At 37.0% G+C, this 27,352-nt stretch overlaps 1 pseudogene; it reads left to right on the top strand.

The window, feature by feature from the left end:
• Positions 1–1,432: 1,432 nt before the first annotated feature.
• Positions 1,433–15,383, top strand: LOC149239547 (uncharacterized; annotated as a pseudogene).
• Positions 15,384–27,352: the final 11,969 nt, after the last annotated feature.

The following is a 27,352-nucleotide window of genomic DNA, read 5'->3' on the forward strand; positions in this document are numbered from 1 at the left end:
GAGTAATAAGGAACCTAAAGATGACAACTTGGAGGAGTTAGACATTTAACATTCAAGGAATCTAAAGGTGAAAGAGATATCAAAGATGATCCTGTCAGGGATGCTCAACATTTGAAACCATTGAATTTGTGGATGCATAATATTGGAACTGAAGAGAAGCCCAAATTACTCCTCTATTGGTGACTATTAGGATGAGAAGACTATAAATGAAAATTTTAATTTATATAAGGAATATGAATATCCTTTTCCTACATTTTTTAAGAGCTAAAAGGGATAAAGGGATATTTGGGAGAAATGGAAATTGTTTTGAAGCCCAAATTAGCCTCTATTGGTGACTACTCGGATGAGAAGACTATAAAAGAATTTTTGATTTGTAGAAGGAATATGAAGATATTTTTCCTGTGTCAGGTTCAAAGCTAAAAGGGATAAAGGGAGATTTGGGAGAAATGGAAATTGTTTTGAAACTTGACATGAGGGTTGTTAAACATTGACCTTATATGTTGAATCCTCAGGGTAAACAAAAGGTCAAGAAGGAGATAGATAAAATGTTGGTTTCAGGTCTCATATATCCAGTTGATGAGGCTGAGTGGATTAGTCCTATTGTTATTCAGGACAAGAAGGATTTAGATGACATCCAAGACTATGTAGACTACCAAAGCCTTAATAATGATTGTGCCCATGATCTGCGCTGTACTCTGTTTAGCGATGAAATCTTAGACAATGTTATAGGAAATGAAACTTATTCCTTTACATATAGGTTTTATGGATATCATCAAATTCATATTGTAGAGGAGGATAAGAAGTAGGGAAAATTTTAGGGGCTAACATTCATAGGTGGGTTAATTTTCCATTCTCTTTCCAAAATAACGATGTGTCAATTTCCATTTTCTATAGAATTGATTTTGCCCAAATTTTGTGGTACAAAATCATTTTACCTTAAAAATTGGAAAATTTTTATACATACTACTATAAAATCATTAGAAATATAAACATTTACAAAAATGTTACCAAATATTTTACAATTTTCATATTAAGGATTAGTAAGATTCACCAAGGTTACTAAAATTTAAGATAAATTTCTATGATTAAAATTTTCTCTAATAAGAAGAAAACCACATTCACAACTAAATGGGTTTCATATGCTTACCATGTCATGCCATTTGGCCTAAAAAATACTCTAGTTGTGTTCTCAAGGATTTCTATTGCTGCTTTCTTGGAGTATATTCATAAGTTTCTTGAATTTTATATGGATTATTTGACAATCTATAGTATCTTGAAGAAGCATTCTAGCTTGTTGTGGGTTATGTTTGACTAATGTAGATAGTTCAATATTTCATTGAACTCGAGGAAATTTATTTTTGTTGTGCCCTTTGTTACTTTGTTGGACCATATTGTTTGTAAATATGGTGCATGCATAGACCCTGCTAAAGTTATGGTGATTCTAAATATGCTGCCAGCCACTAGTATTAAGAAATTGTGGTCTACTTTGGGACATACAGGGTATTATTGTAGGCTCATCCACAACTATGCTTTGGTTACTGCACCATTGGAGAATTTTTTGAAGAAGTATGAGAGATTTTTCTGGACTGAAGAATGTGATGTTGCTTTCAACACTCTGACAGAAAATCTTGTCAGTTATCCAATATTGGTTTATCTAGATTGGAATAAGGAATTTGATATTCATATTGATGCATTTGGAATTGTTGTGGGTGCTATATTGGTGCAACCTGGTGAGAGTTACTTTGATCGTCCCATATATTTTACTAGAAGGAAGCTCTTTAATGCTGAAACACTATAAGCAAAATACCTTCTAAAGGATTTTTTTGCAAAGGCCCCTATAAAAATAGCCCAAACATATGTTTGTAGTGGAGGTCACTCTCCAAGGTGGGCGGGCGAATATTTTAGCGGATGTTTCTTTTATGGTGTGTGTAAATTATTTAAGCGCACTAGTGATTTATTATCAATACACGCACCGGGGCTGCATATAACATGGTGCACTGTAGAAATTTTTTTCTTGAAAAATAAAAAACCACGGTGCGCTAAATATGAAAATGAACCGGTGCTTGAAAATTTGCTAGCACGGAATCCTTCATATAGTAAAATGTACCAGTGCTATTAGACAATGACGTCCTGGTGCAATAAATGTATATCAATGCCCCAAGGAATGTTATAAAGTGTACTGATAGAATATTTCTAATTTCTAAAAAAATACCAGTGCTATTGTAAAACCACAACACTGGTGCATTACCAGTAACGTAAATCCTCAGTCATCTCGATAAAGAACCACGAAAATTTTAAATTAAAAAAAAAACATTGTGGTTTTGAATATATTCCACCCTAGTGTGCTTTGTGAAATGCACCAAAGGAGGGTTAAATAAAAAAAACCCTCTTGGCTGTAATTTTCATTTTACCATATACAGTGAGGGAGAACTCTAAAGCACCGGTTCCACTCTTGCCATGTGAAAGTGCCTTGACATCGATGCTTATCTTTCTCACCACCTTTCAGTACTGTGCCACTGTTTGAGTTTCCAATTTTTTTAAATGGTGTGAAAATTTATTTTTCTCCATTACGTGTCCATAATGTCTCCTCAATGACCAAACGTACAAGTAATCTCTATGTTCCTTTCTAATTTAAATTTTTAGCAGATTAGAATTGAAAATTAGGTTGAACTTGTCATTGGTTTTTCAAAACAAAAAAAAAAAATCGACGTGTGGTGCGGTCGATATGTTCAGCTCGCATTAGGTGCGATGCTCTTTGTAAATTTACAGGGTGCACCACGTTTTGGTGCATGAACATAATGCACCACCATTATGGTGGTGCGTTCTATAAATATAAACGCACTAGGAAATATGCGACAGATTATGTGTCAGTGAGTCACTCTCGGTGCATTTATATTGTTAGCACCTAAATCTGCCTTAGGCTGAAGGAAGGCGAAATTCAGGGTAACCACAAACCACGCTCAGTCTGGTAGCTAGCCCTACCCGAACAGGAGAGGGCTCTCTCCTGGTCACGTTCAGTGAAGAATAAGCAAATAGGGTCTAAGGATGACTTAGAATGGATATTGATTTTAGGCTAGGTAAATAAATATGAAAGAAATATTTTGATGAATGACTGAGTTTTCTGGGATGTATGGGACCAAGGAACAACATGAGTAGGGAATTTAACTCAAAGACGGAGATTATTTCGTGAGGCAAGACATGCTGAAAGTCTAGCAATTACCTAGCCTAAGATCAGAACATATTTCAGTCATCTCAAGCCCCCATCGATCATAATTTGCTGGGATTGACCCGGAGAGAGCCCTCTCCTAACCTGGTGGGGCTAGCTACCAGGCTGAGCGTGGTTTGATGTTGGCCCTGGATCCTACCTTTTTAGCCTAAGGTAAATCTAGGCGCTAATAGAAAGTAATCAAATAGATGTTGACTTGTTTGAATCACTGTTTCTTCATTCTTTAATTGATGTTTCCATTGATTAGCACTTTCCATGATGCATAAGTTTCCCTTAGATGTTTTGGATACTTTGATACTGTTATAGAAAATGCTTTGATGTGAAAACGAATAGGCTTCCTCTCCACTTGAAAAGAGACTTCCAAACTATTGGAAACATGAATTGGTGACACAATATAAGATAATTTTAACACTGAATTTACCCAATACTGACTTGCATCCCTATAACTTATAACTTCCAAACTTGGACTCACTTGATTCATTCTGACATTAGGAAGAGGAGCTTTAGGCACAAACTATAATTCATGTTTTTTTCCCTACTTATGAGTAAGATGTTTGGTTTCTTTAAATATAACTAGAAAAGTTTCTACCTCATTGATCAAACTATCTTTAAGCTGAGACTCATAACTTGAACAAACATCTTGTTGATTCTTATGTTGTTACTTTACACACATGATTACAAATATTTTATTTGAACTTATTAATCGCTTCATCTGATTAGTAAAAACTAAACTCAAGTGATTTTTACTTTGATGTGCCCTGACAATAAATTCAAAACCATCTTTCTTAAGGTGATATTTATGCTCTCTTCTATAAAATACTGCATCACGATCATAAAGATACGGACTTCTTAAGACAACTGCACATATGTCTACTAAAACCACATCTAGTTCCACTTCATCAATGTAATTAGCTATAATGGCAAATCTTAATCGACATTGTTTTATGACTTTTATCTGAGTTGATTTATTTAGCCATCCTAATGGGTAAGGTCTTGGATGATTCTGTGTCTCCAAACCCAAACTCTTAACTAAATATTCAAATATTAAATTGGCCTGTGATCCACTATCAAACATTTTATCTATCTTTGTGTGCTTAGAAGTTATCCTTATCTTAAATAATTCAACTCTTTTATCCTCATTTGAAGGATTTATGTTTGATGAAGATGAAATAGTATTCGAACTTGAACCAATGTCAGAATTTTTACCTATCATAACCATGGAAGTTATCCTCCTTTCATTTCCTGAATCGGAACCTAGATCTTGCTGGACTGTTGCAATTGCCTTCTTTTCATCCTTCTCCTTAAGGAAATTTTTGGGCTTAAGTTCTGGATGAAGTTTCCAACACTTATATTCATCATGACCGATTCTATGGCAATGAGAACAAGTAGGTCTTTCATTCTGAGCTATCACTGATTTGTTTCTCTTCGAATTGTTCTTCCCCTTACTGTCATTGGAATCTTCGATTTCCAACTGTTTGGATGATTGTAGTGAAAAATTAAATGGTTTTCCACTTGATTCAATATGTATGGCATGAACACACACTTCATCAAAATCATCAAGATTAAACATCAATAATGTATGCTGCAAATATGAATGTAAACTTCCAATGTATTTTAATAAAGTTTCATGTGTATCCAATGAAATACCAAGCGCCAATGCTTTATTTCTGAACTCTTGAGTAAACTCCTAAAAACTCTTCACTTTACCTTGCCTCAGATGCCAAAAATCAATAACAACTTGCTGCATGTATCCTAAAGGATAGAATTGTTTCCTAAGAGATTTTAAAAACATAGACCATGAAGAGATAACTTTTCCTTTCCTCTTTACATCTATCTGAGTTTTACTTTCCCACCAGATTAAATTTGTTCCCCCCAATCTAAGTGTAGGCTAACTGAGTTTTCATTTTATCATTAGAGATGTTCTGAATACGACAATACACTTCTAACCGCTTAATCCAGTTATCTAGCTTTTCAGGATTCATTTCACCATCATAAATAGGTAACTCAAATTTTACATCAAGTTTCAAAAGAGATGTTTTCATAGGCTTCTTTTCTATTTCAGATCCTGCAATGGAATAAGAAGAAGAAGAAGAAGATGATGATGATGATGATGATGGAGATGATGGAGGTGAAGGTAGTTTATCAACCTTTCCTTTACCTTTGTCCTTCTTCGATGTATTTGAAGAAGAATTTGCATCTCTCACCTTCTTATCCTCGTAAATATCTCCGAACATCTACTGCATAGTCAAGAATGCTTGTTGAAACTATTCATCACTCATCTTAGTTTCAGTATTTTCACCTGCATCAGATCCTCTAATGGTCGGCTTATGAATGACTCTTCGCTTTCCAATCTCTGGATTAATCTACTCGAGGATTCCTTCTCCACATTGCAACTTTGACCTGGTTAACATTCAATGGAAAATTATATAAATGCAACCTACTCTGATACCAAATTATATGATCTAAAATAATCATATGTTAAAACTAAAGTAGAATTGATTATACCAACAGTGAAATGAATGTTAACTTAAAGCACTGAAAATATGAGAATTGCTTGAGAAGAAAGGCTTTATGACAGATGAGAAAACATAAGTAAGATGAAAACACAAGTGAAAACAACAAATATACAACAATACTAGACAACAAGATTGATTACGAAGTTTGTCCCTGACGGACTATGTCTCCGAGTCTGCTTTCAAGATGGGAGACCGCTTTATTAGGATTGATTCCAAAGAGGTTGATTACATAGAAAATTGACCAAACTAAATATGCACGTGGGCACTTCTTCTCACTGTCATAAGAAATCTCTCTGAACCAGCTTTCCAATGCCTGTCTCAGTTTCCAATTCCCACTCTCGATGCCCCTGTTACACTAAAAACAAAATTGACTATATCCTCTAGAACCTGCACATAAAACTCAAAACCACTCTCCCCCATCTTCAATGAGAAAATATGCCTTAATAACACTGCAAATGCACTCTAACCTCCTCAGGCTAAGTTTAGGAGTGAATGAGCTGACTTCTACGGTTAAATTAGGGTTTAGTTGAATATATTATGTCACATTATGACATTAAGCACTTAAGGTGTATTAAAATATCCAATTTTCGAATAATAAATCCACCTGCAACCTTATAATAGCACGAAACCATTAGCAGTTTGTTAACCGGGCAGATGGAGGGAGAGAGTGCATGTGAACATCATTACTAACCTGCAATTATATCCCGATAGTTTTACTGCATGCTGGTCGAAATGGTTAACCATTGGTGGATATGTGTTACACCGTTCACATGGATATGGCTACCATCGCGATTAGACTCCGATGTCTATAAACCTCGACTACAAGTTTAATTGCTACCAATTGTTCACATGGTCATGGTTCCTGATGCAGTTAGCGATGCAGTCTCCAAGCCTGGTGGTTATCCGCGATGTTACCTCTGCCTATGACTGTTCACATGACATAGTTCCCGACTTGTGGTTACGGTTAAGTTACCCTGCCTAACCATGATGTTAATGCCACAATTAACCTCCACCTGACTATTTAACTCTTGTTCACATGTCCTCTCCGTCACGGTCTCCATACATGCGGTTAGGATTGATATTTTCAATTTATATTGTTTTATAATGTTTATTATAGGCCGAGACGGTTTTACATAGGGTTTATGTATTTTAATACATGGTTTTTGTTACATAGTTTGTAATGTAATATGGCAGATAGGTTTAGGACTTAGGGTAATTCATTTTTAATACATGTATTAGTTTTTAATGTATTTAATGTATGGTTTAGGTTAGGGTTTTAGGATAATGCATGGTGTAGTTTTCATTAGGTTTGTATTAGGTTTATTTTTAAAATAACCCATTTACAACTAAATGTCACAAAGCGACTTTAGCAACAAACATCACATGACGACAAACCCATCGACACCAAAACCTGTGAGGTGGTCGAAAAACCCATTTCAACAATAAAATCTTGGCAGAACTGACGACAACCAACATGTCGACAACCAAGTATCAAACCTTCTCTCCATGAAAACCATATACATTATCGGACAACCTGAACTAGAAACATTATTGTCGAAGTTGATGATGAAATTGAACCTGTATAACTGATCTGACGAGATCCTCCTGGATCATATGATTTCATCCTCTTTTTGGTTCATCTTAAAGACTTGATTTCTAAAGTCATCGCATGGGGGCTTCAATCAATGAACCTATAACATAGCACGTGCATTCATGACATATTGAACAATACCCATAATTTGACTACATATTGAAAAATACCTCTAAATATAACATTATTTAACCCCCTACCAATACGAACCCAATACACCTTCCAAATTTAGAAAACCCCTATTTTCACTAAATATTGTAGGTATCCATTTTTTCATTAACATTTTTAATATCCCTTTATATTTATTCATTAGCTTTGAGCTCCATTTTGTTTAACTTCCAATATAAAAACCCTTTATCCCCTATTATATGCCCAATATATTATGTCATTTTTTCTCAATATATATCCGGGCCCCAATATGAATGCACATGGTATGGTATTGCTCCTCCATTGAAGCCCCCATGGGTCATTGTGTATGTAATAATCTTTATATTTTTCCAAAAATGCTCTTTCCATATCATCCCATTTCCTTATAGAATTTGTTCCTAAAGTCATGGACCATCTAAGAGATCTATCCTTTAATGTTGCCAAAAATAAATTCAATTTTCGAATGTGTAATGAGTAGCCATAAGATCTACAAATTATTTCAAATTCAAAAAGAAAGGTTTCTGGGTCTTATGATCTCATACCTTTGAAGTTAGGAAGTATATATGGAGGGATGTTCTTCATATGAACATTGATATCAATTTCTTGAATGGGAAATCCAAAACGATCTTCCTCATTGTCATCATCTCCATCCATTTCTTCAACCTCTTTTTCTTTTACCTCTTCTTCTACCTGCAAAAATAATAATTCATGATGCGGAAGATGATGTGGCTCTTACTGCACCACGTGATATAGTGGGGGTGGTAGGTGATTGAAGTTTTTTTTAATGAATCTACTTCTAGGATGTACTAAAATGAAATTAGTCTTATGCAACTAAGAATGAGATGTAATTAAAAGCTAACACCTATGTATACTTCCCCGGAAACGTCGCCAAAATGTTGGGTGATTTAATTGATTATTAATTACTTGCATTTATATGTCAATCTGGGTATGTGAGCTTATGAAGTACACTACACCGTATGTGCTAGGAAATTAACTTTCATATTTATGAAAAACTAAAATGAATTGGAAACTTCAAAAGGAAATTAGATTCATTAGATTATTTAATATAAACTTTGAAAATACTAACTTTTTGGAAAGGAAATTAATGTTAAACTAGAAAAAAAAACATAAAGATTATTGATATAAGAAAACATGAAATTTTATCCTATGAAAGCATGGAAATTTTGTTCTAAAACTTACAAACTTTAATCTATGGAATCATGAACATTTTTAATCTAAGAAATCATAAACAATTAATCTATGTAAAACATACCATTCATGAGAATATGGAAGAAATGGAAAGCATCTATACTATTCTCACAGATCTCCAGGGGGAACTCCTGAGGACTACAAGGTGTTGAAAACTCATATCAAGAGAAGAGATTTAAATCACCAATTTCATTCAGAGATGCACCATATTAAAAAAATTACATTCAATGGAAAAAAAATAGAGTTTTAATCCTTCAATCAGTAGCAACAATTACAAATTATGATCATCCTTGACATCTCTGATCATCCCTCTCATCAAAGAGATTCCAATTTATAGACTTTGGAGACAATTAACAAACTCATAATTTTCTTGCTTGAGTTTTATTCATGAGATATAATCAAATCAAATTTCAAGGATTTTTGGATAAAAGATCAGCCCAGGTCTGATAAAACTTATATCTATGCCAATAAATTTCTAAATAACAGCTCATTCAGTCATTTTTGTTGACTATGCATTAAATGAAAAATTGAAAAACTGTATATCCACGTAATCTACAAAATAAGACTCCAAATAACTTTGAAAATCTCTCAAATGGTAATGAATGTGAGAAAACCACTTAATACAAACTTAATTGGGTCCATTTTTAACAAAACCCATGTTTTGGTTTTTCGAAATTCGCTTACATTTTGTCAGAAAACGTGTTTGAAGTTGACTGGTCAAAACTGGTACGTTTTTCCCTTGATCTTTTGTTGGAGGTCCACATGTGCGAGATAAATGGAATTTTACCAATACAAATATATTAGAGCTTCTAAAAACAATTTCCATGTGTCAGATTTCCTTCTAGAGTGGTGCTACTACCTCAACCATGGAGATAGCTACAAAACATGACAAAATTGCAACAACTTGAATTTGCTAAACTGTCATTAGTAAAACCATGCAAAATTGTTCTTATTCTACTAAAAATAATGGAAATAATAATAAAAAACCATTTAAACATGTATACGGGAATTTGGTGAGTTTATGAAGAAATATGGTTAAAAATGATGACAATGGGTGAATGGAATGATGTGAAACTCGATGGTTTCATCAACAAAATTATGACAAATTGGAAGCCCAACAATATGTATAGTATGGATCCTAGTAAATAAAAATCCCATCTATAATCTACTAACTCAAATACATTCCATGTTTAAGGTAAACACATTGGATGCTGACATTTTGAATGATAAATTACCGAGATGCCACCGCCCCGCACCCTACCCCGCCACCCCCCCCTCTTTTTATTTGTTGATATATCCCTCATAGTTTAGTGACCACAAAAGAGAAGATAAGTAAGCTCAATAGTGATTTTTTCATTTAGTTTTAACAAGCCCAAAAAATAATTAAAAGGATATTTGATAGCATTTCTTCTTCATGATTTAACAAGCTCAAAGAAGAGGTAATAATTTGTTTGATACAATGTGTAGTTTTTGTGAGGTTTTAACAAGCTTGAAAAAAGAGATGAAAGGATGCTTGTTACCATTCAATGTTTAATGAACATGAGAATTGTATGAAGTTCATCCTCAAGAAACAAGTGGTATAGAGGGTATTAACTTGTTATGAGCTGACATAATTTCCCTAAGCAAGGTGAATAAGAAAGGCTAGCAAAAGAAACCCACTCATCATAGCGTACTCTCTAGAAAGGGTTAAAACACCAAGTAAATGCTAGCTTTAGTGCCAAGGGAAATGTGACTGCAATGACAAAAAATAAGGCCAAGAAGTATCAACATGCATAAGTGAACAAGACAATGCATATTAATGATCATAAGATAAAAGAGTTGTTGACGTCCTCCTACGGTATAACAAGAAAATGAAATACAAGAGGAAATGAGGCTTATATTCATATTCATGGCAAGTAAAAAGGATAGATTTTGCGTCTTTAAAAGATGAAAAATGGACACCAATATAACAATGAGGTGCTAAAATAGGGAATCCATGTGAAGGAAGGCTATATCGTGCAAGTTACAACATGCAAACAAATAAAGGTTAGTGTCACAACCTGACGATATTAGACCTAAATGAAGATGGAAATGACATTAGTAATGCATTAAAGATGGAATGGAAATACCTATTGGTACATTCCAAAGCTAAGAAAACACACCTCATAGCCTTTGAGTGAGATGACACATCAAAGCTCCAAAAGAGCCATAGTATACCTAATCCAAAACATCTCATTGAAAGGTCAATTGGGCGTAAAAAATGCATAAATGTACAAAAAATATTGAAGGGAGGAGAAACTATGACGTATTGAAGGTGATTTCACTCACAACTAGGTGTTTTTAGGCCGTAATATAGAAGAAATTATGCATAATTAGACTCATTTTCACACTTACTCTTGTTTAAACTACACTAGTGAAGAAAAACCCACCCTACCATTCAAAATTTGGATCAAGATCCTGGAGAATACATGTTATGAATCAATTTATTTTTCCACTAGGTAATTCTCCTTTCGTTCCTCTTCATTTTGATGTCTTTTTGCTAACTTTTCACTAAAAATTAGGCCCTAAAATACCCCTACTTTGTCTTTAGGCTGCTTAACTAGTCGTCCTATACACTTGAGGTTGGGAGTGACCATGACCTTGTACTAATCACTGTGTGGGTGATTAGGAAACCTTTCATTAGATATAGAGGCACCGAAAATTTCCTTTCATATGGGTATTTGATCAATGTTTCCCACTGATGTGTTTTCTTCTGTTAATGTTAGGCTTTCATCAATGATGACCAAATGGAAAGAGAGAGAACAATATGAGAATGATATAAAGGATTTTACATATGGCCTTACAACTTTTGTACTATGGGATTGTGCACTACTAAATTTATTTAAATCTTAGAACATGAAAGGGAAATTGGGGCTCCTTCAAAGGCTCATTCAAATGTGGGACCATATTGAGCAACAATTTAGGGTGAAAAAAACCCTTAGTCCTTGAAATTGAATATATTTACTTCCTTACAAGGCTATTAAGGTTAGGTTTCCTGATAGCCATTACAAGAAGGAGAGCCACAACAGGGGACAATGCAAATAATTATGTGGCCCATTATTACGGGAACAAGGCAAACATAGTGAGTACTAAATTTCCTATTAAGGAAGTGATTAGCTTCACTCCTAGGACTATGCTTTCCACAACCACCTATATAGCAGGATCAAAGGGGCCTCACCTAGTCATGAGGGCACATATAGAAATTGGGGTATAGTGTTTAGAGATGACAATTTTCAATTGGTGTGAAGTTATATTGGCCAACATGAAAGGCCAATTGACAATATGAAAATTGATAAATAAAGGCAGTTTGGTTATGGGAGTTTATAGACTCCCTTTTCTTGGAGATAATGTTTTTCATGATATCGAGAGTAAGTGACCCATTCCCACTTCCCTCTAAGCCATGCACAATGTAGTGGAAAAATTGTTGGGGAGGCTAGAGGAAATCCATGTATCTCAATGGTTTCATAAACAGTTCTTCAACTAGTTCACATAGCAATGGAGCCTCACCTAGCCTCAATGGTTTTGGGACATGGAATTGACGCCATTTTGTACCTATTTTTCTTATTTTCCTATCCTTTTGGCCTTAAAAGCTATATCATGTTACCCTATTTATCATCCTATGACCAAAGTATGTTTCTTTCCATGTCGCGTTACTTTATTAGCTTTGCTTGTATTTTGATGTGAGTTTGACTATTTTAGGAAATATTATTAACAAAAATGACAAGGGACTATTGAAAGGGAAGCTTGGATCGTTAAAGGTGTTGTTGCAGGGATGTTATGTCCCAGATTTTGTCTTCCAATTATGGAGTCAAAGACATGCTTATATTGATGTTGTGTCAGTACTCTATTTTCTAAATCCTCTGTTTTCCAACAATGTAGAGTTCAACATATGTTGTCACTTGGTCGAGTTGGCATTGACAAATGTCCCAAGAAAGTGATTTATTTACTTACAGAATAGCCAAGATGATCGAAACAGTTAGGACTTCCAGTTATTAGTTTTTTGTATTTTGGAAAGAATGTTCAAGTATCTTATATTCATAAAAAATTGTTATGATATGTTTCTTGATTTAGATAATTAGAGAATTGAGAGATTCTCATGATTTATTATGTTTCAAAGATAGATGTATGTAATTTATAAAAGAGAATTCCCCTTGACTTACGGGGGCGACATCAACATTGTGATTTTGGAACACTATGTAAACACAATCATTCCTTAATGTCAATGCAACTTTGATGATTTGTGGCATCTTACTTCTTTACTTATTAGCTTGCTAGTTGAGTGTATCAGATCCATGTTAAGGAGGAAGGGCCCTCCTCTTTGGTAGGGTTGTTGAGTTAATAAGGTACTATATGTGTATGTGTGATTTCTGTTAGCTTAGATATGTATTTATTTCACTATTAATGCTATTGATGTTTAGATGCATTGCAATTAATAATTTATTGGATTTCAGGATAGTGTTTCAACTAATCATGGAACAGTTTAAGTCATAGTCTAGTCCACTCATATTAATGCATGCTTTGTATTGATTTATTGCTAGAGTCTAGAGGTCTTATTGATGTATTGTTGAGTGACAATTATAAAGTGCTTTTTAGTTTGATTGGATGTGTCTTTTATTCAATTGAGATTAAATTGGAAGAGTGTTGATTTTCCTTTGCAGGCAATGGTTGAGTGTTTAAGTGATTTGAGTGAGTGTGACAACAACGATTTATGAGTGCTTAGAGCGATGATTATAGTGCCATTTTAAGGGTTGATGTCACTAGAGCGAGTTATACATTGTTCCTGCATATACTTTGCACAATAGCCTTGAAATAATAGACCTACACCGGTTGAAAATTTATGTGTGAGCATGGTTTATTGATCCTTAATTAAAACAAAATTAATTCAACCAACCTAAGACACATATGGACATTAGAGTACAATGATTAGAGTTGACAATGATCAATTGTTGTGAAGGTGTTGTAGTTGATACAACAACACCCGGAAATTTTAACCTTTATTGCGAAATTTTGTGTCCCCCTATGCTTTTCAATGTTTTATTGGTCATTCATATCACTTGACTTGGCCAAAATTTTAGATTACCTAGCTATCATTAAGGACTATGTCCGCCTATGTTTTGATAAGACAATGTCTGTGCGTCCCTTACCTCACCCTATTCTTTTTCTTCTAAATGCATTGTACCTTATGGCATATTGCAATAACTCTTTCTCAAACCTTGTCCCAAGGCTTCCTGCATTTTCATTTATCATAAGTGAACAATACTTTACTTTTAACTAGCTATGAGGACCATACTTATGTGTGCCTTTTGTTCCCAAGGTTTTGAACGAGGTTGCAATCAAGCTAGGAGTTTTATTGACATCAAAAGCATCTCTTAATAAGAATAGATACTATTATGCCAACAAGGGTACTTTTGGGTATTTATGAGGACACTTGTTTCAAGTCTGAGGCGAAGAAGCATTTCCTTAAGTGTTTGGACTTTCTTGGACTCGGCAGTAGTCCTGAGTTTGAATAGAAGTTTAAGCATATCTAGCAAGTTTGTTTTGGCGTTATGCTAACTAGGAAAATTATGATGTAAGCAGAAATATGGATGTTGAGAAAGTTATAAAAGGTGTAGATTTTGTTTTCCACCTTGATTCATATGGCATGTCACGCAAATAAATGCTTCAAGCAAGTCATGTTGATGAAGTATAAATGAAAATTCCCTTGTACTAGATGTTTGTATCAGGTATAGTGTGAATAGGCTTGTATATACGAACACATATAATGTTGTATATGGTGAACATGAGATTTTAAATGGCAAAGAAACATTGAGATATTCAACATTCGAAGATCATGTTGACCCTTATGGTCAGAGCAAAGATCTTGATGAACAATTAGTTATTAAGAGAAATGATCGTCCACTAAAAATAAGATGGAAAGAGCATCATATGTGTGCGATTTGACATGCTGATATTTATGGGCCTGGTGAGGAGCGTCATCTTCCAAAAATACTCGACTTGGAGCAAACGGGCCTTTTAAATTTCAAAATTGGAGATGCTAGTGTGAAAAACTGACTGGGCTTATGTTGACACCCTAGTACATGCCCTATTGCTGGCAAGTATGGGACTTCTAGATGATATTCCAGGAAGAGAAGGAATTCCTATTGTTGCTAGCCAAATATATTTTATCTTTGATGGTGCTCTACCGAATACATTTGAATTTCTCCTTCCATTAATTATAAGTTTGGACCATGACTTTCCCAAGCTATCAATCAATGTTCTCACTGCCCTTGTTATGCCAAAGATATTTTTGGCCATCTATTTTCTCTTTTATCCTTGCTTGAAAAGTCATGGTTCCTTCACAATCCTACCTGCAGAAGTATAAAAAATAGGCATCACGCACTATTTCTATATCTTAAAATCCAATTAGGAATGGGAATACACTCCTATATTAAAACCTTAAGAAGTCATGGAAACAATAATTACATATTGGAAAGGGAAGGAAAGGAAAGACCTAGACATGCCTAATATTTTTGCATGGTTGTTTGGCATAGTTGTTATGTCTCAATTGTTCTGTTGTGCATGTATACCACCACTGTATCTTGGTTCCTTTGCACAAATCTTCTTTTATATTGCAACATAGCTTCATATTATAGAAGCTTGTTATGCATAGATCTTGGCACAGAGACAGATCTTGTAAAATTTGTTGAAGATGGTGTAGAAAGCTTCAAAAGGGTAAATTATGATCTCATAATTGTTATTTTCAATGATCCCTGGACTGAGTTAATGCCCAAGGGTTGTAAAAAGGAAAGTTCCTTGAAGAAATTATTGGATCTGATTAATACATGTAAAAATTCTTTCAGTGTTGTTGGTGCCCATTCTCAAGCAATGCCTATTTTAGTCTCTCTCTTCTCAGATCGGGATCCCTTGGAATGAAAATTCATGCAGCTACAGTCTTAGGATATCTTTGTAAAGAAGAGGAATTATGGGTCAAAGTGTTGCTTGGAGGGTGCATCCCACCTTTGCATGGTCTTCTCAAGTCTAGTTCAATAAGATCTCAACTTGCTGCAAAAAAAGAAATACATGCGATCTCCCAAGGTGCTGTAAAGGATAATGTTGGTTCAATTTTTTTTATCATACGTTGTGTGAAAACATCTATCGTGTTGGAACTGTGCTTTCCTTAGTTGCACTCTTGTGGCTTCCAATTTAGAAGATGATGCTACATCAGAAGCATTACCTCTGTAGCTATATGATTGAATTCTGTGATGGGATCTAATGATAGCAAAAGAAAGTTTGCTATAATGAAGGCTGGTGCAATTAAAAAAACTCATAGTGTGAATCTCACAATTTTCATCTCAAGTTGTGCAGTCTGACACCGAAGAAAATGGAAGTTATGGGTATGCGCTCTCTTACTGGAAATTTTGTTTCAAGTTAGGGATATAATTTGTTCACCTACGACAATGCGAGCCATCCCTACACTTGCATCTTCTCAAAAAATATGGGAAGTTGCAGAATGTGCATTTCAGGCATGGGATACAATGAGAAATATCTGCAAATGTGACTTGCGACACCTCTAGGTCGCAAGTCGCATTTTCAATGCACAATCAGTTTTTCACTGGACACTACATCCGCAATTTGCAACCAGATTGATCCTATGGCATGTAATAAAATTATCACACATTCCTAACCTCCGACGCCTCTAGCTCCATCGCATGCAACAGAGTACTGCACACTTCCAAGATGCAACCTCCTGGTAAGTAACGCCCACCCATTATAATTATTGTCTCTTGCTCAATTGCCAAGCATTCAAATCGATTCATTTCCTTATCCCTATGTACTTGTATGCTCAGTGATTACCCTCTACCATTACTTTTATGCTCTATCACCAAGCTGTTGACTTAAATTATCTTCTTAGTGTTGGGTATTTTTAATTGGAGAAAAATACCAAAAACCAAATAAATTCAAACACACAGAGGCAATGCTCTGTTTTACCTCCACAGGATCTTCTTGTGCACAGACAGCTTAATTTTTTTTTACTGAGGAACAGAGTATTTCACCATAAAAGATTTCTATTCATTAAAACAAAAAAAATTCACTCTGTCTTCATATAAGAATTTACACTGCTGTAAAATTCCCAATAACTTTTACTGCTGTAAAACCTCCATTCACATTTACTGGTGTAAAACACTTTTACATACTGCTGTAAAAACAAAACTTACAGAGTTACAAAAGGAACACGCACCACCATTTTCTTTATGCACTGCTTGTGCAAAAACCACACATGGTTTTCTTACACTTTTGTTTTACAATCCCTGACAAAAGCATTACAATCTGTTCCTTATGATTGTGCATACAACTCTCTGTTCTATTTCGCTGCTGCGAACACACACACATTTTCTTCCCGTGTGTCATACATAAAAAAAATTAACACATAAAAACATGCCTATTAAAACATACAACTAACACACATAAAAAAAACTTTACGTGCCGTAAAAAAAAATGAAACGTATATCATATGGGACATATGCCCATAATCAAAATTAAAGCCTCCACCTAATATCTACGAAGACACATTAAAGACCATTGATTCCACTACGGCGGTCAACGGAAAAATCATTCACTCCACGCAACAATCGATTTGACATGGGCCCGTGCACCTTCCGGAGATCAACGGCGGAGATTTCGTGCCCAGATCACTTGGCTGATCCAACGAGGTTCGCACACCAACCTCGGGTAAAACAAACGAACTTTACTGTCCGGGGAAAATGGTTTTGGGGGGTTCGTACACTGGACGCGTGTCTCATGCTGAATGTGTTCGGAGGGCTCCAAGGAAAAACAGCCTTTGCCAAAAGGCGGTGCGAACAAGGTAGATGGTTTTGTTTGGTGGTTTTCGGCTGCGTTGAAATTACACTTTTAACACTCCCCTTTAATTTCAACAGCTGGGCATTCTGTCATACCCAGACACTTCCTCAAAAATTCAAAGCTTTTCTGGTCCAGTGGCTTTGTCAAAATGTCTGCTACCTGTTCCTGAGTCCTGCAATGTTCTAAGACAATTTCTCCATTGTTCACTAACTCTCTGATGTAGTGAAACCTTGTGTCGATGTGTTTCGTTCTCTTATGAAACACTGAATTCTTTGACAAAGCAATAGCTGAGCTATTGTCACAAAAGACCACTGTCGCTTTTGCCTGCTCTTGGCCTAAGCTTCTCAACATCCTTCTCATCCATACTGCCTGACATGCTGCTGCTGTCGCTGCCACATACTCTGCCTCTGCTGTAGATAATGCTACAATGGACTGCTTCTTAGAAGCCCATGAGATGGCTCCTGAACCCATATTAAAAACATAACCGGAAGTGCTCTTCCGATCATCTACACTTCCAGCCCAATCGCTATCTGTGTACCCAACCAAATCTGAATGTTCTGAGGCATGATATAAAATTCCAAACATTTTGGTACCTTTCACATACCTCAAAATTCTCTTTGCTGCCTGCCAATGTGCTTCCTTTGGCCTCTCCATGAACCTGGAAATCAAACTAACAGCATACATTAAATCAGGCCTAGTTGTTGTTAAATACATAAGGCTGCCCACAATGCTTTTATACAAGCTAGGATCAAAATCCTTGCTGCTGTCCTCTCTGCTGAGCTTTAATCCCATCACTGTGGGAGTGATTGCTGCCTTGCATTTTTCCATCTTAAATCTGCCCAAAACTTGATTTACATATCTTGCTTGAGATATAAAAATTCCTTTTTCATTTTGATCTACTTCTATGCCTAAGAAGTATCTCAACAACCCCATGTCAGTCATTTCAAATTCATTCTTCATGACTGATTTAAAATTTTCAATAAGATAAATATCATTTCCAGTGAAAATAACATCATCTACATACAAGACAACAATTAAAATTTTACCATCCTTTTCCTTGATGTAGACTGTGGGTTCTCCTTCACATTTGTCAAATTCATTCTCCAATAGATATGAATCTATCCTGCTGTACCATGCTCTTGGCGCTTGCTTCAGCCCATAAAGAGCTTTCTTCAATTTGCACACTTTGTGCTCTTCACCTTTCTTCTCATATCCGAGAGGTTGTTCCACATAAACCTCTTCCTTTAACACTCCATTTAGGAATGCTGATTTCACATCCATTTGGTAGACTTTCCATTTGTTTTGAGCTGCTATGGACAGCACTGCTCTCACGGTTTCCATTCTTGCAACCGGGGCGAAAGTCTCCTCATAATCTCTCCCATACTGCTGCTTGTAGCCTTTGACAACCAGCCTTGCTTTATGCCTTTCAATCTTGCCTTCAACATTGCTCTTGGTCTTGTAGACCCATTTCACACCAATGACTTCTTTGCCTTTTGGTAATTCAACCAAATCCCATGTTTTGTTTCTCTCTATGGCATTCATCTCCTCATCCATAGCTTCTATCCATTTTCTATCTTTAATAGCTTCTTCAAAATGAATAGGATCATCAACATGACAAAACAAGGCAAATAAGGAATTCATTCCTTCTTCATAAATTTCACTTAGATTTCTAAATTTCTTACCTCTTTCACTTGGTGTGCAAGTGCTTGAAGATGCACTTGAATTTCCTCCTTGTGGTGTGCTTGGAGAAGCACTCTCATTGATCCTCAATGGTGTACCTTGTTGTCCTTGTGTTGATGCTGCTGTTTGGGGATTCATTTCAGCCACCTCCTCTTCATCTTCATCATGAGGCAAACAGCTTTTAATGTTCACTGTTTTCTCTATGCTTCCATCCCAAGCTTCCTCTTCAATGAATTGAACATCTCTGCTGACAAAAAACTTCTTGGTAGATGCAATGTACAGCCTGTAGGCTTTGGATTCATCACTGTATCCAATGAAGATGCATTTCTCCCCTTTGCTGTCCAACTTCCTCCTTAGCTGATCCGGAATGTGTGCATAGGCCACACACCCAAAAACTCTCATGTGGGTGACTCCTTGCTTTCTCCCACTCCATGCCTCTTCTGGCACTTTGTTCATGACTGCCTTTGTAGGACACCTGTTCAAAATATAAACTGCACAATGTACAGCTTCAGCCCAATACTCATTTGGCAAATGCTTTGCCTTCAGCATGCTCCTTGCCATCTCCATGATGGTTCTGTTCTTCCTTTCAGCAACTCCATTTTGCTGTGGGGTGTACCGAGTTGTGAACTGTTTATGTATTCCATTTTCTCTACAGAACTTTAGGAATTCATTGGAGATATACTCACCTCCTCTATCAGTTCTCAATACTTTTATGTGCAGCCCGCTTTGGTTCTCCACAAGTGCTTTGAAGTTTTGGAATTTCTCAAAGACTTCACTTTTGTTCTTGAGGAAATATATCCAAGTCCTTCTTGTAAAATCATCAATGAATGTCAAGAAATATAGGCTGCCAGCTAATGATGGAGCTTGCATTGGTCCACACAAATCTGAGTGGATAATCTCTAAGGGTGCCTTTGCCCTTATGCTTTTCCCTGATGGAAAACTCTCTCTATGTTGTTTGCCCAATATACAACCTTCACAAAGGCTGTCCGGCTTCTCTATCAATGGTAATCCCTTTACCATTCCTTTTCTACTCAACAAATTTAGACCTCCAAAATTTAGATGCCCGAATCTCAAGTGCCATAACCAGTTCTCATCCTTTGGCACGCTTTGGAAGGCCTCTTGGGTGACTGCTGCCATTTCCCTTTTGTTCTTCATGTCTGCCCTGATCCGGAGAGGGAACATCCTGTTCCTTGTCATCTTCACTTCAGCAATGCATCTTTTGCTGGGTGGTATGTCCATGATGGTGCACACATCATTTACAAAGTAAACATTGTAACCCTTTTGGATAAGCTGTCCAACACTCAATAGGTTACATCTCATTCCGGGGACATAGTAGACATCTGCTATGGTTTTCCTCTCTCCTTGCTTTGTAAGTATTTTTACCTCCCCTTTTCCCATAACAGACACTTTACTATCAGTTCCTAGTGTGACCTCTGATTTCAAATTCTGATTTAAGGCTGAAAAGAGGGCTATATTCCCTGTCATATGGTTGCTGCAACCTGAGTCTAAAAACCATATGTCCTCACTATGTGTTTCAGCCATGTTACAAGCTAACAGGACATTATTTTGACTGTTGTTTTCTCTTGTAACATTTGCATTTTGTCTGCTATTCATATCATGCTGTTTCTTTCTACAATCACTAGCATAATGTCCATACTTTTTGCAATAATAGCATTGAACATTAGATTTATCATACCTTTGTCCTTGAGCCTGATACTGATCTCTTTGTTGGTTGCTGCCTTGACCTTGGTTCTGATTTTGATTGCTGCCTCTTCCTTGTGCATTTGATGGGTTGTTCCTTCCACCTCTGTTCTGGCTTCTGCCTCTTCCTCTTCGGTTTCCTCTTCCTTGACCTCTTCCTTTTCCAAAGGACAACTGGGTCTTGAAAGCTTGCTCAAGAGATGAGTTTTCATTCCTACTCAACCTCTGCTCATGAGTCATCAGTGATGCATGTAGCTCATCAACTGAATATCTTGAGAGATCCTTTGTCTCTTCAATGGTGGTGACTATGGCATCAAACCTTGAGGGTAAGACCCTCAATATTTTCTCCACTATTCTTCTATCTTCAATTGTTTCTCCATGAGTTCTCATTTGTGTGATTACACCAATCACATGAGTGAAGAATGATTCAATGTTGTCTGACTCCTTCATGTTCAAGTTTTCAAAATCCTTTCTCAGCATTTGCAATTTTGCTGTCTTCACTCTCTCCATGCCTTGATAGGCTGTCTTGAGGGTTTGCCATGCATTGTGTGATGTTGTAGCTGCTGCTATCCTTGGGAATATACTCTGGTCCACTGCTTGATACAACAAGACAATGGCCTTTGCATCCTTCTTCCTATTGAGTTTCAGTTGATCCTTCTCTCCCTGAGTTAATGCATTGAACTCAGTTTCATCTGCTGGTTCCTCAAACCCATATTCTACTAGTTCCCATATATCTTGAGAGATGAACAAAGCTCTCATGGTTATAGACCAGTAGTCATAGTTCTTCCCATTAAAGTGTGGGAGCTGGGTGTTGAACATACCCATGCTTGTGCTTGCCATTCCTTGCATCTTGAACTATGGTTTTAAATCCTTGACTGTGATTTTTTTTAAAAAAACTGACTGTCTTCAGCAATAACAAGAGAAATGCTTTTGGGGAATACCTGAATCCTTCGCTGTCTGAGTCTTCTGTCTGCCTGAGAGGTTTTGCTGCAGCAACAACCTTCTCCCTTCAGCTTCTTTGTCTCCTACAAAGAGCCTAAGCCTTGCTCTGATACCACTGTTGGGTATTTTTAATTGGAGAAAATACCAAAAACCAAATAAATTCAAACACACAGAGGCAATGCTCTGTTTTACCTCCACAGGATCTTCTTGTGCACAGACAGCTTAATTTTTTTTTACTGAGGAACAGAGTATTTCACCATAAAAGATTTCTATTCATTAAAACAAAAAAAATTCACTCTGTCTTCATATAAGAATTTACACTGCTGGAAAATTCCCAATAACTTTTACTGCTGTAAAACCTCCATTCACATTTACTGGTGTAAAACACTTTTACATACTGCTGTAAAAACAAAACTTACAGAGTTACAAAAAGGAACACGCACCACCATTTTCTTTATGCACTGCTTGTGCAAAAACCACACATGGTTTTCTTACACTTTTGTTTTACAATACCTGACAAAAGCATTACAATCTGTTCCTTATGATTGTGCATACAACTCTCTGTTCTATTTCGCTGCTGCGAACACACACACATTTTCTTCCCGTGTGTCATACATAAAAAAAATTAACACATAAAAACATGCCTATTAAAACATACAACTAACACACATAAAAAAAACTTTACGTGCCGTAAAAAAAAATGAAACGTATATCATATGGGACATATGCCCATAATCAAAATTAAAGCCTCCACCTAATATCTACGAAGACACATTAAAGACCATTGATTCCACTACGGCGGTCAACGGAAAAATCATTCACTCCACGCAACAATCGATTTGACATGGGCCCGTGCACCTTCCGGAGATCAACGGCGGAGATTTCGTGCCCAGATCACTTGGCTGATCCAACGAGGTTCGCACACCAACCTCGGGTAAAACAAACGAACTTTACTGTCCGGGGAAAATGGTTTTGGGGGGTTCGTACACTGGACGCGTGTCTCATGCTGAATGTGTTCGGAGGGCTCCAAGGAAAAACAGCCTTTGCCAAAAGGCGGTGCGAACAAGGTAGATGGTTTTGTTTGGTGGTTTTCGGCTGCGTTGAAATTACACTTTTAACACTCCCCTTTAATTTCAACAGCTGGGCATTCTGTCATACCCAGACACTTCCTCAAAAATTCAAAGCTTTTCTGGTCCAGTGGCTTTGTCAAAATGTCTGCTACCTGTTCCTGAGTCCTGCAATGTTCTAAGACAATTTCTCCATTGTTCACTAACTCTCTGATGTAGTGAAACCTTGTGTCGATGTGTTTCGTTCTCTTATGAAACACTGAATTCTTTGACAAAGCAATAGCTGAGCTATTGTCACAAAAGACCACTGTCGCTTTTGCCTGCTCTTGGCCTAAGCTTCTCAACATCCTTCTCATCCATACTGCCTGACATGCTGCTGCTGTCGCTGCCACATACTCTGCCTCTGCTGTAGATAATGCTACAATGGACTGCTTCTTAGAAGCCCATGAGATGGCTCCTGAACCCATATTAAAAACATAACCGGAAGTGCTCTTCCGATCATCTACACTTCCAGCCCAATCGCTATCTGTGTACCCAACCAAATCTGAATGTTCTGAGGCATGATATAAAATTCCAAACATTTTGGTACCTTTCACATACCTCAAAATTCTCTTTGCTGCCTGCCAATGTGCTTCCTTTGGCCTCTCCATGAACCTGGAAATCAAACTAACAGCATACATTAAATCAGGCCTAGTTGCTGTTAAATACATAAGGCTGCCCACAATGCTTTTATACAAGCTAGGATCAAAATCCTTGCTGCTGTCCTCTCTGCTGAGCTTTAATCCCATCACTGTGGGAGTGATTGCTGCCTTGCATTTTTCCATCTTAAATCTGCCCAAAACTTGATTTACATATCTTGCTTGAGATATAAAAATTCCTTTTTCATTTTGATCTACTTCTATGCCTAAGAAGTATCTCAACAACCCCATGTCAGTCATTTCAAATTCATTCTTCATGACTGATTTAAAATTTTCAATAAGATAAATATCATTTCCAGTGAAAATAACATCATCTACATACAAGACAACAATTAAAATTTTACCATCCTTTTCCTTGATGTAGACTGTGGGTTCTCCTTCACATTTGTCAAATTCATTCTCCAATAGATATGAATCTATCCTGCTGTACCATGCTCTTGGCGCTTGCTTCAGCCCATAAAGAGCTTTCTTCAATTTGCACACTTTGTGCTCTTCACCTTTCTTCTCATATCCGAGAGGTTGTTCCACATAAACCTCTTCCTTTAACACTCCATTTAGGAATGCTGATTTCACATCCATTTGGTAGACTTTCCATTTGTTTTGAGCTGCTATGGACAGCACTGCTCTCACGGTTTCCATTCTTGCAACCGGGGCGAAAGTCTCCTCATAATCTCTCCCATACTGCTGCTTGTAGCCTTTGACAACCAGCCTTGCTTTATGCCTTTCAATCTTGCCTTCAACATTGCTCTTGGTCTTGTAGACCCATTTCACACCAATGACTTCTTTGCCTTTTGGTAATTCAACCAAATCCCATGTTTTGTTTCTCTCTATGGCATTCATCTCCTCATCCATAGCTTCTATCCATTTTCTATCTTTAATAGCTTCTTCAAAATGAATAGGATCATCAACATGACAAAACAAGGCAAATAAGGAATTCATTCCTTCTTCATAAATTTCACTTAGATTTCTAAATTTCTTACCTCTTTCACTTGGTGTGCAAGTGCTTGAAGATGCACTTGAATTTCCTCCTTGTGGTGTGCTTGGAGAAGCACTCTCATTGATCCTCAATGGTGTACCTTGTTGTCCTTGTGTTGATGCTGCTGTTTGGGGATTCATTTCAGCCACCTCCTCTTCATCTTCATCATGAGGCAAACAGCTTTTAATGTTCACTGTTTTCTCTATGCTTCCATCCCAAGCTTCCTCTTCAATGAATTGAACATCTCTGCTGACAAAAAACTTCTTGGTAGATGCAATGTACAGCCTGTAGGCTTTGGATTCATCACTGTATCCAATGAAGATGCATTTCTCCCCTTTGCTGTCCAACTTCCTCCTTAGCTGATCCGGAATGTGTGCATAGGCCACACACCCAAAAACTCTCATGTGGGTGACTCCTTGCTTTCTCCCACTCCATGCCTCTTCTGGCACTTTGTTCATGACTGCCTTTGTAGGACACCTGTTCAAAATATAAACTGCACAATGTACAGCTTCAGCCCAATACTCATTTGGCAAATGCTTTGCCTTCAGCATGCTCCTTGCCATCTCCATGATGGTTCTGTTCTTCCTTTCAGCAACTCCATTTTGCTGTGGGGTGTACCGAGTTGTGAACTGTTTATGTATTCCATTTTCTCTACAGAACTTTAGGAATTCATTGGAGATATACTCACCTCCTCTATCAGTTCTCAATACTTTTATGTGCAGCCCGCTTTGGTTCTCCACAAGTGCTTTGAAGTTTTGGAATTTCTCAAAGACTTCACTTTTGTTCTTGAGGAAATATATCCAAGTCCTTCTTGTAAAATCATCAATGAATGTCAAGAAATATAGGCTGCCAGCTAATGATGGAGCTTGCATTGGTCCACACAAATCTGAGTGGATAATCTCTAAGGGTGCCTTTGCCCTTATGCTTTTCCCTGATGGAAAACTCTCTCTATGTTGTTTGCCCAATATACAACCTTCACAAAGGCTGTCCGGCTTCTCTATCAATGGTAATCCCTTTACCATTCCTTTTCTACTCAACAAATTTAGACCTCCAAAATTTAGATGCCCGAATCTCAAGTGCCATAACCAGTTCTCATCCTTTGGCACGCTTTGGAAGGCCTCTTGGGTGACTGCTGCCATTTCCCTTTTGTTCTTCATGTCTGCCCTGATCCGGAGAGGGAACATCCTGTTCCTTGTCATCTTCACTTCAGCAATGCATCTTTTGCTGGGTGGTATGTCCATGATGGTGCACACATCATTTACAAAGTAAACATTGTAACCCTTTTGGATAAGCTGTCCAACACTCAATAGGTTACATCTCATTCTGGGGACATAGTAGACATCTGCTATGGTTTTCCTCTCTCCTTGCTTTGTAAGTATTTTTACCTCCCCTTTTCCCATAACAGACACTTTACTATCAGTTCCTAGTGTGACCTCTGATTTCAAATTCTGATTTAAGGCTGAAAAGAGGGCTATATTCCCTGTCATATGGTTGCTGCAACCTGAGTCTAAAAACCATATGTCCTCACTATGTGTTTCAGCCATGTTACAAGCTAACAGGACATTATTTTGACTGTTGTTTTCTCTTGTAACATTTGCATTTTGTCTGCTATTCATATCATGCTGTTTCTTTCTACAATCACTAGCATAATGTCCATACTTTTTGCAATAATAGCATTGAACATTAGATTTATCATACCTTTGTCCTTGAGCCTGATACTGATCTCTTTGTTGGTTGCTGCCTTGACCTTGGTTCTGATTTTGATTGCTGCCTCTTCCTTGTGCATTTGATGGGTTGTTCCTTCCACCTCTGTTCTGGCTTCTGCCTCTTCCTCTTCGGTTTCCTCTTCCTTGACCTCTTCCTTTTCCAAAGGACAACTGGGTCTTGAAAGCTTGCTCAAGAGATGAGTTTTCATTCCTACTCAACCTCTGCTCATGAGTCATCAGTGATGCATGTAGCTCATCAACTGAATATCTTGAGAGATCCTTTGTCTCTTCAATGGTGGTGACTATGGCATCAAACCTTGAGGGTAAGACCCTCAATATTTTCTCCACTATTCTTCTATCTTCAATTGTTTCTCCATGAGTTCTCATTTGTGTGATTACACCAATCACATGAGTGAAGAATGATTCAATGTTGTCTGACTCCTTCATGTTCAAGTTTTCAAAATCCTTTCTCAGCATTTGCAATTTTGCTATCTTCACTCTCTCCATGCCTTGATAGGCTGTCTTGAGGGTTTGCCATGCATTGTGTGATGTTGTAGCTGCTGCTATCCTTGGGAATATACTCTGGTCCACTGCTTGATACAACAAGACAATGGCCTTTGCATCCTTCTTCCTATTGAGTTTCAGTTGATCCTTCTCTCCCTGAGTTAATGCATTGAACTCAGTTTCATCTGCTGGTTCCTCAAACCCATATTCTACTAGTTCCCATATATCTTGAGAGATGAACAAAGCTCTCATGGTTATAGACCAGTAGTCATAGTTCTTCCCATTAAAGTGTGGGAGCTGGGTGTTGAACATACCCATGCTTGTGCTTGCCATTCCTTGCATCTTGAACTATGGTTTTAAATCCTTGACTGTGATTTTTTTTAAAAAAACTGACTATCTTCAGCAATAACAAGAGAAATGCTTTTGGGGAATACCTGAATCCTTCGCTGTCTGAGTCTTCTGTCTGCCTGAGAGGTTTTGCTGCAGCAACAACCTTCTCCCTTCAGCTTCTTTGTCTCCTACAAAGAGCCTAA

This window comes from Pinus tabuliformis, chromosome 8 (genome assembly GCF_031772625.1).
Source record: "Pinus tabuliformis cultivar Carrire ecotype Pingquan chromosome 8, CPIR1, whole genome shotgun sequence".
Taxonomy (NCBI): Eukaryota; Viridiplantae; Streptophyta; class Pinopsida; order Pinales; family Pinaceae; genus Pinus; species Pinus tabuliformis.